The following is a 17,922-nucleotide window of genomic DNA, read 5'->3' on the forward strand; positions in this document are numbered from 1 at the left end:
TTTGAACCTCTAAATCTCTCGTGTTGCTAACCTATCTACACCAGAACAAAAAAATTACCACAATATAACACCAAATGTATTCGAAAATTCATTGTCATAAAGTGTTGTATTATTACTATCTTCTACTATCTGTCCTACTCACTCCCCCCCTTTTGAGGCTTGGCAACGCCCATGCCTCACACCTTGACAAACTTTTTGGGAGAATGCGTTCTTTACTACATACGATTCCATCATCATTTAATTTGACTTTCTTTCCAAAACGCTTCTCAATTTCTCAGTTCACACATCTTCTACATGTGTTACTGGTTCTCCAGTTTTTTTCTCTAGTTAATTATCAATCCAAAAGCTACGTGTTTCTTTCTAACATTCAACCTGCTCAAAATCATTCTTTCATCAAAGTCGCTCTACTAATTTTCCATAGTAGTCGCCAACAACTTCAACCATTCAACCTGTAATTTCTTTTCATTCAGGCTATCATTCATCAATGTTCATTTGCATCTCACACGGAGTCTCCAAAAAGGAGTCTTTCTATCACATTGGTCCCAATTCATCCAAGCTCACCACACAACATTCATATATCATTTTCAACTCAGGTTTCCTGGTAGAACAATCCACCAATTCAAAAAAACTTAACTATAACAACCAACTGGCAAATTAATCTGAATTTTTTCTTTGTTTTTAAATTTGAAGAACTCAATCTCTCAGATTTAGCTAGCATTTAGAATTGTGTATAATCTTATAACACAACCAATCAATTATTCCTATTAAATGTAGCATTGCAAAATCTTAAATTCACAATTTAGCTTCTTCCAATTCCTGAAAGCATGTTCTGTCATTTTTTTTTCTTCGAATTTCTCATGTGGGCTCGACACTTAACATGCACTAGTGTGGATTAGTTTCTGCTCGCAAACAGACTTCTCTCTTTTTCCTCTCATTTTTATCTTTCAAAATCATTTCTGTTCTGCGGTGCAAATTGGATAGACCACAGTCTAGCAAATTTTTTTTATACTAAAACTTTAGCCAATGTTCATCATTTTAACATATACGCACACACATGCACAGCTCTCGCATGCAAAAGGTAGTTCCCAGCAACAATGATTCGTCACAGGCTGGCCATTTCCTGTGGTCAATCATGAGCTGGTCCCTCCCATGCACACGAGGACAGCACATTCTAATTTTATTTATTTATCTTCTAGAAGCAAGTTGCATTTCTTTACCACTTGATTTGCATATTTTAACTTCAGTGTAACACAATTTGAGCTCCAGTCATTTGTAATTTGGGCATAAAAACAGCATTGTCATACTTCTTGGATGGACAGGACTTCTAATAATCTAAAAAAAAATTCTAATAATCTGACAATGACATGTTTTGCTGTCATATGGGCATCTATTCTTTCTTTCTCTGTATGAGCATAAGCGGTCAAAGAGGAGGAAGCTTGTCATGCTAAAAATTTGGCTTTTCCTCTGCTCCTTCCTCCACCCTTTGATATTGTTTTGCAAAACGACACTCTCGTGCGAAGTGTCCTCGTCTCCCACAGTTCCAACAGTTGTCAGAATCTCATGGGGGTTTTGAATTATATGGCGGCCTGCGACCTTGTTGGCCTCTACCTCTCCCTCTGCCTAGCTGGGACCCTTGGAAGAAGACTGTTGTATCTTCATCTAGTTCATCATCATCATTATCTAGATGAAATACATCAGAACTTTTGCCTTTTTTGATCACTTTTTCAGCATGTCTGGCCCATTGCATAGTTGTTGTCACACTTGCAACATCCACTTCCACCAAATGTTTCCTCACCCAGTTGCCTATTTCAGGGCGGAAATTAGTGAGGAGCGCATTTTTAAGCTGTTGTTGATAAGCACTCTCAGCTGTATCATTGAATGGGATGCCATTATGTACCCAGAATTCTTTTTCAAATCTCAATTGAATGGCGGCCTCATCACTTTTCAACTTTCTATCTTTTGTCTTTTGGATTTGTTCTCTTCTTTCTTGTGAAGCTTTCAACCACACTCTAGCACTTCTACCACTTCTTCCACATTTCAAATTTCCTTGTACTCCATACATTTTCTTCCACTTCAGCATGTATTGCATACAATTAAGAAATCTACTTGCCATGAACTTCTCGTTTTAAAGAAGAGCAGAGCAAGAGATTTACCGTTCTTATTTCCCATCTTAATTTTAGTAGCTTAAGGTTTTACAATTTTTTTTTCAATTTTTTTTTTCTTTGAGGATCCTCAATGCAGGTTTAAATTGACCTTTCAACAAATTACTAGCCTGTTTTATTGCCATGGATCAACGCTAGAACTGCTTCTTAGTCAATTTATCCTACCAGTCACACACTCAATCACACAAACTCCAGCGCTTTTTTAGGCCTATCCAGGGATGGGTTTAAAACCCTCCCAAACAGCTTTGGAAAAACGGACAAAAGAAAAAATCTACGCCCTTCTTCAATTAAGAAAAAGAAGCTCTGTTTTTCTTAGCCCGTTTCTTCCACTGGGACTTGAACCCAAGCTATTCTTTGGCTTGGAAAAACATACAAAGAAAAATATACGCCCTTCTTTGATTAACAAAAAAGAAGCTCCGTGTTTCTTAGCACGTTCCTTCCACTGGGACTTTAACCCAAGCCAGATCCCTCAGCTCGGAAAAACAGACAAAGAAGAGTCAACACACTTCTTCGATGAACGAAAAAGAAGCTCTGCCTTTCTTAGCCTGTTTCTTCCACTGGGACTTGAACCCAAGCTATCTCCCGTGCACCTCTATGTGTTACGCGTTTAACAACACAACACAATTTCAAGCCTTTAACTTACTTGTCCCCTGGTTCGTTGCACTGCCGGGTCCCGTCAATCCACCTCTGTCAGACGAAGGCAGACCTAAGATGCTGGCCCAGCGAAGAATTTCCTTCCCAGGTCTTTCTTTACCAGGTCCGGCTAGTGGACGCTGGCCCGTTACGGTGTACAGCGCGTCGTCCTCCGTCAGCCAGATGATGGGTATGAGGGTCCCGGGTTTCGGCACCAAAATGTTAGAGATTTGCTCACTCCAACTTATTTTGCAAGAACCAAACAGGAGACAAGCAATTTCTTTTAGACACCTGCAGGTGGAGAGTCCATTCGTCGCTGTCTGAACAGCGATTATCGAATGAAGTCTGACTCAGGCCTCGTGCAGGAGCATTTTTATTGAGAGAAACAGAGTGGGGGTTGAGAGTGGACAAATGGCCGAAGCCCCTGGCTGATCAAAGCACAGCAGGGGGTCCTTCACGATGTTGTGTGAACAAAACAACTTTGATTGCTTCCTCTGCAGCTAGTCAATCAGTTCAAAAGATCTTAGCACTTTGTTCTACTACTTTTGTTAAGGCAGGACAGGCGAGTTTAATTATTACAGGTTACATTCCAACATAATCATAGGATCAAGATAACCTGGAAAACCCCAACACTACCCACTAACTCGGCCTGAATTACATCACCTGGTTGTGCTCGGCTAACCACCTCTTGCATAACATCATCTATTTTATCTTCAATTTGGAGGTAGAAGGTTGCAAAATCATTAATGTTCTATTGCGATGGTATATTTAACTGTCGTCTTACCTCTACATTATTGAAATGCGGTCTATTGACTACAACAGAACCGCCGCGCTGATCAGCTAATACAGAACTGCTGTTAGATTGCTGGGGCATGTGTTGAAATGCTGGTGTGTTGTCATCAATAACATCTATTTCGTGATCAATTATAACAGAGCAGTTGTTAGGGTGAAATGTCGGTGAAATGTCGTCAGTAGCAGCCGGCGATGAATCGATAAGGTTAGCGGTCAACGGGTCAACCATAGGCTGCGTATTTAGATTTTGGATAATGTTTAGCAACTGGACAAGAATATCAAGACTGATACGCCCGTTACTGTCATTACATGTTTAGCAATTGTGACGGGATTTGTGTAGGACTCTGTCTACCTTCATTCAGACTTTGATTGTTCAGTTAATCTATGACAGCTTGTAAATGGGTAAGAATAGCAGGACTGACTGGTCTTTCCCCCTCTAACAAAGCCGTGCTCACATTGTTGAGTAAATCTGTTATTCGACTCGTAGACATATTGTTAGCGCTTTACAAATCTAGCTCTGGTGTGTCACTTTTTTGGCTTGTTTCGCTAAATGGTAGGCTAAATCTGTCAGAATACGTATTATCTTAAAACATTCTTGTAACCGTCTTTTGTAGATACAGTTACCACAACACTTTACAGGACTCCTGCTGGCTGAGTGGCGCTTGTTGTAGAAGAGCGGCCCCCTCCTCCTCCTCCCCCTTCCTCTCTGTACCTCCGTGTCACGACGCTCACCTGGAAGTAGATATAAAAAGTTATTCCGTTATAATACCGAAAATAGCATACAAAGAGAAAAAAATAGAAGGAATACCTCCAACATTGTTTGTCGACTCTTGATGATGGTTCAAGCCCTCCGTATGTAGATAGAGCTTCAGCTAACACTGCGTCCGTCGATGTTTCCTGTCGGTCGGCGTGGGATGCAATTGGATTAGTTCCAACGGTAGCACGTGACTCTGATGCGCTTGGTCTCTCTGGCTCTGCCGCTTCCTCTGCTTCAAAATGGCGTTCGAAGGCAGCTTGTGTCGGCTGATTGTTTTTCCTAGTAGCCGCGGCCACGAGATCTGTTACATATATAAAATAGAATCATCAACTACTAGCATTTATTTGAACTATCTTAGATGAACGATTGACTCACCGTAGTCTGATTGTGTTAGGTAAGCGTCGCTAAAGTCGTCGTCAAAAGATGCGTGGACATCGGCAAGAGCGATGATGTCTACAAACATTACATAAACATTACATCTTGTTTTATGAAATAACCACAGTGTATTATTATTATTATTATTATTATTATTATTATTATTATTATTATTATTATTATTATTATTTGTTATAATTATTATTATCATTATTATTACGACGACAGATAGTAACATGACTTACCTTTAACCATTCTCGAAACAGCTTTTGACGCTCTTCGACTCCGCTGCTCAGAGCGATGGCTTGTCTTCTCAAAATGAGCGTTGGTCATTCGCACTAAACCAACTTCAAATTTGGCGGGGGTAAGTCCACGCCTATGGGATCACGTTTCGCGAGAAATCAGATAACTTTGGCCGCATGCTCATGACGCATCAAAGGCTCTACCTCATCAGATATCTTTGACACCAATAATGCCGACTCTACTATTGTTTGTCAAACACGTTTATTTTTTTCTCTTTCAGATAACTTTGGCACCATGCTGACAACACTTCAATTATTTTCTCAACAAAACCCCCCTTGATCCTCCCTTGATTTTTTTTATGATTTATGACACCATAACAAGTCATAAAACGGCTCTTTCAGAGGATTTCTTCTCCTTTTCCCCTTTCAGATAACTTTGGCACCAATAACGTTGACTCTACTATTGTTTGTCAAATTACATGCGACGACACCTTGATTTTTTTTCTCCTTTAGATGTCTTTTTCTCAACAAAACACACCCCTTGATCCTCTAAACTATTGTTTGTCAAATTATATGCGACTCTCTTTCAGATATCTTTGGCACCAATAATGCCGACTCTCACGACCCCCCATACTAACACAAACACCCCTCCCCTTCTTTTTCTCAACAAAACGGCCCCCTCTTCAACCCACACGTACTGGCTCATAGCAAAGCTAGCTCAGATGCTGCACCTGTTTTGATTCATAAAAATACATGCCCATACATATCCACATCTAAAAATGGCGCCAGCAAACCAAAATGGCGACAAAGATGGCGCCGTCACGACTGGCGCCATTTTGATGCCCCCAACCCCTCCCCAATCCAAAAGGGGGTGATTTATGATACCATAACAAGTCATAAAAAGGTCATAACATTTTATGACCCCTATCTCATTTGCATATGAATAGACATCAAGGCTTAGAGCATTATTCATTTGTGTTCCATCCGCTCTCCTGGTTCTTTTTTCGGCCGCCTCGCGTGTGTGCGCGGCCTCTCGGTAGTCCCAGGAGCGCGTGGAAAAGAAACAAAGTGCCGTCGGACCGCTAAAAAGTGTCCATCCGCTCTCCTGGTGCTTTTTTCCCGCGTGTGCACGGACCCCCGGTAGTCCCAGGAGCGGCAACCTCGCGTGTGTGCGTGGCCTCCCGGTAGTCCCAGGAGCGCGTGGAAAAGGCACAAAGTGCCGTCGGCCTGGAGAAGCGGTAAGTGCGACTGACGGTGTATTGACAAGGCGTGTCCGCCAGAGGGATGTAATTGCCCGCTAAAGCTGCAGCGGCAGCGCTGAAAAGTCTCTCTGAGCCCCTGGAACTCTACGCGGGGGGGGGAGATGCGTACCGTGCGAGGTACCAGATCGCGCTCCACTGTCAACAAAGCCGCTTTTGGTGGGCTAGCGGCCCGCTGGAAGTCTAATAACCCTCCGTGATCTCCGCCGCTGAGCTTAAAAACTGTCTATCCGTTCTCCTGGTGCTTTTTTCGGCCAATTCACGCGTGTGCGCAGCCTTTATGTAGTCCCAGGAGCGCGTGGAAAAGGCATAAAGTGCCGTCGGACCGGTAAAAAGTGTACATCCGCTCTCCTGGTTGTTTTTTCGGCCGCCTCGCGCGCGGAGATGAACTCGGGCGAAGCATCCAAGCTCCAAATGACGCCTCAAAAAGCGCCGAACATCAGTGAGTCACTGATTGTGTAAGGGTGCACTTGCCTTTGTTGTTGCCTGACTTGTGAACGCGTGCGTCTCTGTGCATGTGTGTGTATGTGCGTGTGTGTGCGCGCGTGTGCGCTCGCGCTTGTGCGTGCGACGTCCCTCCACAATCATGTGCCCAGCGCGTAACGGCAATGGCCGCGCACAATAGCTGCACACAACAGCCGCGAGCAACGGCCGCCCGCAACGGCTGCTCAAAAGCCGCACAATTTCTCTTGGTTACAACTGCAATGTCCGATCGGAAATGCTGCGCGCAACAACCGCGCGCAATGGCCGATTGGCACGGCCATGCGCAATTACAATCGCAACGGCCGCGTGCAACGGCCGCTCCAAAGCCGCACATTTCCTCTCGGTTGAAACTGCAATGGCCGATCGGAATTGCCGCATGCAAAGACCGCGCACAATGGCCGACCACAACGGCTGCCCAAGTTGCACACTTCCTTTCAGTTGAAATTACACAAAGTGCGAAGGTCCGTTCATTTACTTTTGGGATTTGGACAGAGGGCTACATTCACACTGACAGAAGATCTACCTACTGATGTCAGGTCTCGTCCCCAACTGCTCCACTATGTGTCTGTTGTCTTGGTTTCTGTCTGTGTGCTCGCCCCTCCCCTCCTGTGTGCCCATGATCAGTGTGATTGTTCCCACCTGCCTCTCGTTACCTGTCGTGTATAAAAGTCCTGTCTGCCCCTCACTCCCTGTCGGATCATTGGTTGCTGTCGTTCGGTGTTGTCGTACTGTCTTGATGCCGTCATGTCCTGCTGTCTTCTTGTTTCACGTCCCGGTCAGTCAGTCAAGTTATTGTTTGTTAAATCATGTCAGTTTGCCTTTTGAGTTGCTTCAATAAACCCTGGTCCAAGCTGCACTTGGTCGTCCTGCTCCATGCCCCACCCGACCGTGACAGAATGATCCGACCATCACAGCGACCAGGGCTTGGACCCCCCCCTCCTCCATCAGATCCTGCTGCGATGCCCAATCCACGACGGCCAATCCGTGTATGTTCCAGCGTCATGGGCTTCACGGCATCGTTGGGACTCTGCTGCCGGAACGCCGGACCCGTGGCCACCATCGGACTTTGTTCCGGCGACGCTGGACCCGCGGCCGCCATCGGAGTGCTTCTGGCGCCAGCGGCTTTGCGGCCGCGATCGGACTCTGGTGCCGCGACGCCGGACCCACGGCCGCCGTTGGAGTGCCTCCCGGCGTCATCAGACTCACGGCCGCCATCGGGCTCCACGGCCGCCATCGGGCTCCACCCCAGCATCGCAGGACCCGCGAACGTCAGCAGACATCCAAGCCAGCTGCGTCGGACCCGCGATCGTCCCTGGCTCCACTCCCACTGCTGCGGCGCGTGATGGCTCTTGCCGCCGCGCACAGCCCCGCCTTCCGAATGCCGCCGATCACGGTACGGACTTTGTGAGTGGCCGCCGATCGCGGTACAGACTTCCGGAGTCGCCGCCAATTGCCGTACGGACTTCCTGAGTTGCCGCCGATCGCGGCACAGACTTCCAAAGTCGCCGCCCGAGTGCGGTGCGGTTCGGTTCCCCGAGTCGCCGCCCGAGTGCGGTTCTGTTCCCCAAGTCGCCCCCTGAGCGCGGTTCTGTTCCCCAAGTTGCCGCCAGAGTGCGGTTCTGTCCCCCAAGTCGCCGCCAGAGTGCGGTTCTGTCCCCCAAGTCGCCGCCCGAGTGCGGTGCGGTTCTGTCCCCCAAGTCGCCGCCCGAGTGCGGTTCGGTTCCCCAAGTCGCCGCCCGAGTGCGGTTTGGTTCCCCAAGTCGCCGCCCGAGAGCGGTTCGGTTCCCCAAGTCGCCGCCCGAGTGCGGTTCGGTTCCCCAAGTCGCCGCCCGAGTGCGGTGCGGTTCGGTTCCCCGAGTCGCCGCCCGAGTGCGGTTCTGTTCCCCAAGTCGCCGCCTGAGCGCGGTTCTGTTCCCCAAGTCGCCGCCAGAGTGCGGTTCTGTCCCCCAAGTCGCCGCCAGAGTGTGGTTCTGTCCCCCAAGTCGCCGCCAGAGTGCGGTTCTGTCCCCCAAGTCGCCGCCCGAGTGCGGTGCGGTTCGGTTCCCCAAGTCGCCGCCCGAGTGCGGTTCGGTTCCCCAAGTTGCCGCCCGAGTGCGGTTCGGTTCCCCAAGTCGCCGCCCGAGTGCGGTTCGGTTCCCCAAGTCGCCGCCCGAGTGCGGTTCGGTTCCCCAAGTCGCCGCCCGAGTGCGGTGCGGTTCGGTTCCCCCAAGTCGCCGCCCGAGTGCGGTGCGGTTCGGTTCCCCAAGTCGCCGCCAGAGTGCGGTTCTGTTCCCCAAGTCGCCGCCCGAGTGCGGTTCGGTTCCCCTAGTTTTTTTTTTTGGGACGTCGGGAGCCGTCCCTTGTGTGGGGGGTTCTGTCAGGTCTCGTCCCCAACTGCTCCACTATGTGTCTGTTGTCTTGGTTTCTGTCTGTGTGCTCGCCCCTCCCCTCCTGTGTGCCCATGATCAGTGTGATTGTTCCCACCTGCCTCTCGTTACCTGTCGTGTATAAAAGTCCTGTCTGCCCCTCACTCCCTGTCGGATCATTGGTTGCTGTCGTTCGGTGTTGTCGTACTGTCTTGATGCCGTCATGTCCTGCTGTCTTCTTGTTTCACGTCCCGGTCAGTCAGTCAAGTTATTTTTTGTTAAGTCATGTCAGTTTGCCTTTTGAGTTGCTTCAATAAACCCTGGTCCAAGCTGCACTTGGTCGTCCTGCTCCATGCCCCACCCGACCGTGACAACTGATGCTGTAGAATATCGTGAGGTGGTTAGAAGTTTGATTTATGTAATAACATCTACTCGACCAGATCTAAGTTTTGTTGTTGGTAAATTACCCCAATACTTGTCTAAACTTAAAGAACAGCACTGGGTGGCAGCTAAACATGTTCTGAGATGTTTGAAATGCACTCTGGACCAGGAGTTCTGCTATTAAAAGCAAAATGTAAACTTGAAGCTTGTTGTCTATAGTGATGCAGACTGGGCAGCTGACCAGAATGTTACAGTGTTACTGGTTACTGCTTTAGTTTGTCCGAGGCTGGGGCTATTGTTTCCTTGAAATCTCAGAAACAGCCCACAGTCGCCTTATCTACATGTGAGGCCAAATACATGGCTCTGTCTGCAACAACTCAAGAAAGCTTATATCTGGTTAACCTATTGAACGGAATGGACAATACTTTGAACTTTATACCTGTGACTGTTTTTGAGGACAATCAGGGTGCTATTGCTCTCTCCAAAAACCCTGTGTGTCGACAGTGATGCAAACATATTGACATCAGATACCATTTTGTTCGCTCTGTTATTTCAGAAGGCAAAATTATTCTTCTCTATTGCCCTATGGGTGATATGGTGGCCGATGTTTTTACTAAGTCTGTTGCTAAAGTCAGGATGGAGAAATTTGTATGTTTTCTATTTGGTAACTGAACTATGGACTATGGATATGTCATGTCCCTAATTGACCCTGTGACCCAGTGAGTGTGGGTGTGATTACACACCTGTGTGCAATCCATAAATGGCAGCAGCTCATTCACAAAGGTGATCACATGCAGGCTAAACCAAATTCATGTCTCTGCCTTATATCTGTCCTCCGTATTTATCCGTCTGCACCGGCTCTTACCGCGATGGCTGGGCCAAAAATAGTTGATGTATTATATGCTTAAAAAAAGCATTTAGATTTTTTATGCTCCAGACAGTTATTTATTTTTGGGGGGAGGGGGTTCAATATGGCTCTTTGAACATTTTGGGTTGCCCACCCCTGATCAAGGCAGTCAAAGACACGCTCCAGACAGACCGGTCCGCCAGGAAGTTAACCCAGAATGAAGACAAACAGTACCACATCCATTAAGGTTTTGTGGTTTGCTGCAGAATGTGCACAATATCAGAGCAAATCTTTAAAGAAAATGACCGGAGAACAGCGGCAGCAAGACAGGCCAGCATTCGCTCACATCCGGTTTGCTCCAGTATATTTACTGTTACAGTCAAACCTCGGTTTTGGAATATCCCGGTTCTCGAACAAATCGGAATTCGAACGAAAAATTCTAGATTTCTTTGCTTCAGTTGTCAAACAAAATTCGGCGGTCGAACCACGCGAGATGAGACGAAAGGACCCGAGAAAATTGGACTGCACGGCCCGGATGCAGACTGACTACGCTCGTTATTGTATTTTCGTTACTTTGAGGATTGTATTAAACCCCAGTCATGCCTCCAAAGAAAGCAAGTGGGAGCAGTAAAGCCATCCTGAAACACAAAGATGCTCTTAAAGCAATGCGACAGATAGTGCCCGGCGCACTGCGGTTGCCCGATCAAACCAAATTAAGCTCCCTGCGCCCTGAGGTCCACTTAAATTTTGGTTTGTACATCAGGACTTTAAAATTACTTTCTAAATTTCAGCGATGGCTCTGTCACAATAATGCAGTGTTGCCGTCGGCGGTGCCCTAAGGTTGCGCGTTTGGTGGTGCGCTGCAGTTGTGTGATCGGACAAAATAGCGCAACTTAAAAAATGCTTAAAAAAGGTGTTTTGTTTTATTCTTGGAACGGATAACATTTTTTTCCATTATTTGTAATGAGAAAAATAGATTCGAAATTCGACCGATTCACTTCTCAAACCGCCTTCTGGAACGGATTGTGCTGCGCTGAGACGGCGCTGCGCCGAGTTGGCGCTGCGCTGAGATGGCCAACTCGGCGCGGCGCCCTGTCGGCGGAGCGCGCGGGCCGTTTTGGCGCAGCGCGCGCAACCTCTCGGCACAGGGCCCTCTTGGCACAGCATCTTCTCGGTGCCCGGAGGGCGCGCGAGTCGGTGCGAGAAGGCGGAGAGGGTGCCGCAAGGGCGCCACAAGGGTGCTACAAAGCCTGGAGGGCACCCCAAACGGGCAACACCCTCATGGTGCAGCACCCTCATTGCGCGTAGTCCTCTCGGCGGAGCGCCAACTCGGCGCGGTGCCTTGTCGGCGGAGTGCGCAGGCCCTTTTGGTGAAGCGCGCGCGCCCTTTCAGCGCGGGGCCCTCCTGGCACTAGGTCCTCTCGGCGCCGAGTGGGCGCGTGTGCAGAGAAGGAGAGGGTGCCACGAGGGTGCTGCAAAGAGTGCCGTGAGGGCACCGCGAGGGCGCCCCAAGGGTAGCGCAGCACCCTCATGGCGCGTAGTCCTCTCGCCGCAGCGCGTACTCGGCGTGGCGCCCTGTCGGCTGAGCGTGTGGGCCCTTTTGGCGCATCATCCTCTCGGCGGCGCACGCGAGCTCTCTCGCCGCTGTGCCCACTTGGCGAAGCTCCCTCTCGGCGCTGTGCCAAGAGCACTACGCTGAGTGGGCAATGAGGCGAGAGGGCACATGGGCTGCACCGAAAGGATAATGTGCCGGGTCTCGCCGCGGCGTCCTCTTGGCGCGGTGTGACGCGGTGGCTTCTTGTGCCTGCTCGTGCTCCCTCTCGGCGCAGTGCCGAGAGGGCCCTGCTTCGACCTGCAAGCGCTGCGCCGAAACGGCACTGTGCGGCGCTGAGAGGGCGCAGCAGCTAGAGGGCCCGCGTGGTGCGCCGAGGGGGTGCGCGTCGAGAGGTCGCCATGCCGCACCGAGAATGAGCTGCACCGTGGCGATGGGCCTTGGGGCTAGAGACACCGCACCTAGAGGCCGCGCACCGTGAGGCCGCCACGCTGAGAGAACGCTGCACCCGGAGGGCCCTGCAGGGTGCTGGACCGAGAGGGTGCGCGTGCTGTTAGCGCTGATGGCGCACGCGTGCTGCACCAAGAGTGCACTGCGTCGACAGCACAGGCACGCTGCGCCAAGAGGGCACTGTTCTGACAGGACAACGTGCGTGCGCTGCGCCGGGAGGGCACGGTGTCTAGAGGGCGCCGTGCCGCACCAAGAAGGCACCACGCTGCTCCGACAGGGCACCGTGTCACGCCGCGCCGAGAAGGCGCCGTGTTGCGTCAAGAGTGTGGCGCTCTGATTGGACACTGCGCTGAGAGTACGCCAAACCGAGAGGGTGCCGCACCGACGGTGCGAACTGCGCCGAGAAGACACGAGCGTTGCGCGCGCTTCGCAAGGGCGCCCTCTCGCGGTGCCCTCGCAGCACCCAAGCACTGCGGTGCAGCACCCTTTCGGCATGGGGCGGCGCCCTGTCGGCCCGGGAACCGGTTGACTGGGCAAGGCGCCCACTCGCCGTAGCACCCTCTTGGTGCAGCGCACGCGCCCTCTCGGCCCGCCATCACAGCGCAGCGTGCGCAGCGTGCGCACCCCCTCGACGCAGGGCGGCGCCTTCTTGGCGCAGGACCCTCTCGTCGTGGCCTCTCTCGGCGCGGCGCCTTCTCGCACTGGCTCCCTGTAACTGCGGCGTCCTCGTGGCGCCGTGCCGCACCCTTTCGCCATGGCGCGGCGCCCCATCGACGCGGCTCTCTAGGTGCGGTGTCTCTAGCCCCAAGGCCCATCGCCACGGTGCGGCTCATTCTCGGCGCAGCACGGCACCCTCTCGGCTTGGCAACCTTTCGGCATCCATGCGTCACTCTCTCGGCGCGACACAGCTTTCTCTCAGCACGGTGCCTTCTCAGCGCGGCGCCCTCTCGGCGCGTTACACCCTCGGCCAAATCTGCCGGCGCAGCGCGCGAAGCGCGCGCAGGGCTCGTGTCTTCTCTGCGCAATTCGCACACTGTTGGTGCGGCGACTTCTCGGTGCGGCATCCTCTCAGCGCAGCATGCCTGGGCTGTCGGCGCAGTGCCCTCTTGGTGCAGCACGCGTGCACCATCTCGGCGCAACCTCGGTCCGCCCTCTAGGCGCAGCGCTCACAGCGCGCACACCCTCTCAGTCCAGCACCCTCTCGGCGCAAGGCCCTCTCGGTGCGGCGCCCTCTCGGCGCTACGCCCTTACGATGCGCAACCTCTAGGTGTGGTGCCTTCTCGCCGTGAGGCCCGTTTTGCCGCGGCACAGCTCCCTCTTGATGCAACGCAGCAACCACTCGACGTGCGCCCTCTCGGCGTAGTACCGTGAGGGCCCTGCGCCGAGAGGGCCTTGCGCCGAGAGGGCGCGCGCGCAGTGAACGCAGCGCCGAGGGGTTGCACCGAGACGGTGCCGCACCAATAGGCAGCAGCGCCAAGTGGGCGCCGCTCTCGCCTTGCGGCACCCTCTCGGAACAGTGCCCTTCGGCACAGCGCGCGCGTGCGACCTCTCGACGCGTTGCCCTCTTGGTGCAGCGCCCTGTCGTCGCAGCCTGGTGCAGCTGCATCCCTCTTCTGTTGCAGGTCCTCCATGAAAAAATTGCACATGGTGGCAGACTGTGGGTCTCCCATGGGGAATCCTTCATTCTTTCTGTAAATTGTGTTTCTGAATTGGAAGTATGTGGAAGTGGCAATGAGATGGAGTAGCTGAAGGATGTCCTGTACTGTTTGAATGATATCCTACAGGTAATCTAACAGTACACTGTTAGATTTGTGCACTTTTTGAGTGTCCTGTCTGCTAATAATCTGTCATGCACTATGTGTATGGTGGCCTGTGTGGGTGTTTTTGTGAAGAGTGAAATAACCTCATTTGATATGAACATTTCATGTTTTTGTACTTTTATGTGGTTGAGTTCTGTGGTGGGATGTTTTGACTTTTTTCAATGATCATCTGAGTCCCAGTATTGGTTTTATTATTTCTGTGAGTGATTTTGAAAGGTTGTATGATCCTATGCTGTCTACAATGGGGCGGAGAAGTGTACCTCGTTTATGGATTTTAGGTATACCGTAGCTCCTGGGAATGATGTTTGCTGTGGGTAATAAGTGATTGTATGATTGGTTTTGTATTTTATTTTCAACGAGTAATGGTTTAAGTCACCAGTGTCAAACTCAAGGCCCGGGGGCCAGATTTGACCCGCCACATCATTTTATGTGGCCCGCAAAGACAAATTGTGCATCAAATCCGTGTGTCATTTCTTGAATTGCAAATTGTCTTCACTTTTAATATCTTTGTTTTCTTTTTAATATTTGACCAGTTTTTACTTGTCTGATTTGAAAACGAGTTATTGATTAATTTGTTTTGAGATTTTACTGTATATAATTTGAGGTGCTCATACATTTAATTGGGTTGACAGTCATAATAACCCTCCGAAAGAAGCTATGACTAAAATGCGGCCTGCGAAACAAAAGAGTTTGACACCACTGGTTTAAATCTAGGGTTAGGGTTTCAAAGTAGGGTTTCATACTCGAGTTAGGGTTTCAAAGTAGGGTTCAAAGCTAGGGTTAGGGTTCTAAACATGAGTTTGAAGCTAGGGTTAGGATTTTAAGTGCCATCGGACCGCTAAAAGGTGTACATCCGCTCTCCTGGTGCTTTTTTCGGCCACCTCACGCGTGTGAGCGGCCTCCCTGTAGTCCCAGGAGCGCGTGGAAAAGGCACAAAGTGCCGTCGGAACGGAGAAGAGGCGGATATGCTCTAAATGCGACTGACGGTGTATTGACTTGGCGTGTCTGCCAGAGGGAGGTAATTCCCCGCTACAGCTGCAGCGGCAGCGCTGAAAAGTCTCCCCGAGCCCCTGGAACTCTTCGCGGGGGAGAGATGCGTCCCGTGCGAGGTACCAAATCGCGCTCCACGGTCAGCAAAGCCGCTTTTGTTGGGCTAGCGGCCCGCTGGATGTCTAATAACGCTCCGTGATCTCCGTCGCGTTTCCTCGTCAGCTTTTCCAGGAGGCGAAATTCAACGCATTGCTCTCTGTAACTATCTCGAAATAGTTGTACTAAGTTCATTTTGTCTTCACTTATAAATTAGTTGATCGGTTCTTTTATCACTGTAGTTTTAATGCCCGGGGTGACGAACGCCATTTAGAAGAAGATGGATTTATCATTCTGGACCAAAATCTACTAAGATGAATGTCCAGAGTCTTCAAATTGGACTTAGCAAAGGTTTAGTTGCATTGTTCCACAGGAAAGCGACATTCAACGTGCTTCAAGTTATCTGATCACAGTCGAGGACAAGTCAGCCAACCATGGAGAAGACAGCTGGTTGAGGAAACAGGACAGACTCTGCAATTCCAATGCTGAGGTCACGGGCCAATAATTAAATGCTGAATCACACCACACTACATTCCTTAGATAGGCAGCATTGCTACAGTTCCAAACCCCCTGCCTTTAGTGCAGCAATGCCTCTGTAACCAGGGCAACCAAAACATTAAAATGAGGAAGGACTCTGAATTGATGAAGATTGCAACTGAGCTTCCTTTCTCTATCATTCTCCTCGTGAGTAAACCTGTGTGGTTTAATGTCTGATGGTACTTAAACCTGACAGGCAGTGATGACCCCCCCCACACCCGGTTGAATTAGTCCGTGTCACCTTACCGTGTTACAAGAAACATTGGGGAACGCTGCTCTTTTTCAACTGAGACTCACTGGCTTTAGCTCATTTTCTGTGAAGAACATATATCAGAATACATATTTAATGACCAAACACCATACAGCCCCCCTACACATTTCTATTACATATAAGGTGTCCACTGGACCTTGGGCTAATAGAAGTGTAGAAATTGATGTTCTGTGTACCACACGCACACACACAAATGCACACGCACTCACAGAAGCAAACACACGCACAGCAGGCCGAGAGAGGAGGAGGACAAAGTGTAGGTAAACAGAACATCAGTGGGTCTAATGTGCGAGAAAATGAGAGCGGACAGTGTTGACAACCAAAGTTGCAACCTTTTGTGGGAACCATAGGTGCAGAAACACAAAAGAAACACTTCCCATATATTGTTTGTCAACACTGTCTGCTCTAATTTTCTCGCACATTTGACCCTTTGTCAATCTGCTACAAATTGGAGGCAGGACACTGTTAGAGATTTGCTCACTCCAACTTATTTTGCAAGAACCACACGGGAGACAAGTAAGTCCTTTTGGACACCTGCAGGTGGAGAGTCCATTCGTCGCTGTGCGTGCAGCAATGATCGAAATGGAGGTCTGAAAAGTCTCCTTCCTGCAAGGGCATATTTATTAGGAGGAACAGAGTGGGGGTGAGAGTGGACAGGTTTGGTGAACCCCCGGCCTCTGGTAAGATCAGAGCAGGGGGTGTTTTACGATGTTGTGGGAAACAGAACAACTTTGATTGCTTCCTCTGCAGCTGGTCACTCAAGCAGAGGAAGCAACCACTTTACTTTACTACGTTGTGAGAGCAAGACAAGATTGGTTAATCATTATAGTCTACATTCCAACATAATCCTATGATAAAGATAACCTGGAAAACCCTAACAGACACTATAATTATAACTTTGCCAGTGTGGTTTCTTATCACATTCAATCAATATGACCAAAAGGTACTCTGCGCAGAGGGCCTTTGAATTGATTTTGGAAGAGAGTGAAGTTTTTGATTATGATGTAGAGGTTGAGAATTCAGAAGAAGAGGTTTCAGATTTTGAGGATCACATTTCTGAAAATTCAGTCAGACAGTGACTCAGAAGAAGATGATGAGATTGAGCATCAGCCAGTTCCAAAATAAACACGAGCCACAGGATCGGGCTGTCAGAACAAGCCAATCAGCATGGAGCAAGTAAGGAAATATGGATGTCAAAACATTCTGGTCTAGCCAAGAAAAGAGCCACCCCGCAAGACTGCCAATGTGATAAGGGTAAATGCAACCAGGGCCAACACGGATGGCAGTTACTCACACACAGGACATCAAGTCTTTTTATCTTGTCATCCCAGATTCCATCCAGTAAATTATTCTTGACTGCACTAATTTAGAAGAAAGACGTGTTTTTGGAGAGAGGTGGAAGGTAATGAACCAAAGCCTTCATTGTAAAACGAAATGTAAAAAAGAAGAAAAAAAATGTAAAACATAATAAATGGGTGACTGCTCCTCAGTTCTTCACTGTATATTTGAACTGGAGGTCACTTATTCTACAGGTGGGCGCATTAAGCATCCAGGGATGACTAGCGCCCCCTGTCATAAGGCTGGAGAATTTTTCTGTTGCTTCATTTGGGTCTCTTTACAAAGCTGTTTTGTTCATCTAAAGAAACACTGTTAGAGATTTGCTCACTCCAACTTATTTTGCAAGAACCACACGGGAGACAAGGCAAGTTCTTTTAGACACCTGCAGGTGGAGAGATCACTCGCTACAGGAATGAAATCTGGAGCCTCTCCCAACTGCAAAGGCATATTTATTAAGAGAAAGAGTGGGGGTGAGAGTAGACTGAATAGGAAGCCCTTGTGCTCTAGTCATATATACATAACATATCAGGGGATGTTTTACGACCTTGTGTAGGATGAGACAAGGTAGGTTATTTATTACCGGTTGCATTCC

General features: G+C 49.4%; 1 long non-coding RNA gene across 1 annotated transcript; it reads left to right on the plus strand.

Moving 5' to 3' along the window:
• Positions 1-2,960: 2,960 nt before the first annotated feature.
• LOC137840551 (uncharacterized) lies at positions 2,961-16,870 on the plus strand. The gene is made up of 2 exons (XR_011087285.1): positions 2,961-3,138; positions 16,581-16,870. It is a non-coding gene; the product is annotated as an uncharacterized lncRNA (long non-coding RNA).
• Positions 16,871-17,922: the final 1,052 nt, after the last annotated feature.

The sequence above is a fragment of the Syngnathus scovelli genome, chromosome 8 (genome assembly GCF_024217435.2).
Source record: "Syngnathus scovelli strain Florida chromosome 8, RoL_Ssco_1.2, whole genome shotgun sequence".
Taxonomy (NCBI): domain Eukaryota; kingdom Metazoa; phylum Chordata; class Actinopteri; order Syngnathiformes; family Syngnathidae; genus Syngnathus; species Syngnathus scovelli.